We start from the raw sequence: 216 nt of genomic DNA, 5'->3' as shown, positions 1-216 counted from the left end.
TATATATATATATATATATATATTTATATACATATATATATATATATATATAAAGACAACTTATTTAATAAAGCTAAATGATGTAGACATGATGACAAAACAACATGACAAGAAAATATTTTACATAATAAATAATAACATAAAATTATAAAGAAGTTACCAAAAATACTCTTCGTTCAATTTAAATTAATTTAATTATTGATATATTTTTTATTT

The sequence above is a fragment of the Solanum pennellii genome, chromosome 12, assembly GCF_001406875.1.
Source record: "Solanum pennellii chromosome 12, SPENNV200".
NCBI classification, from domain to species: Eukaryota; Viridiplantae; Streptophyta; class Magnoliopsida; order Solanales; family Solanaceae; genus Solanum; species Solanum pennellii.
The sequence above is the reverse complement of the archived record's forward strand: the minus strand, read 5'-3'. Positions refer to the sequence as shown.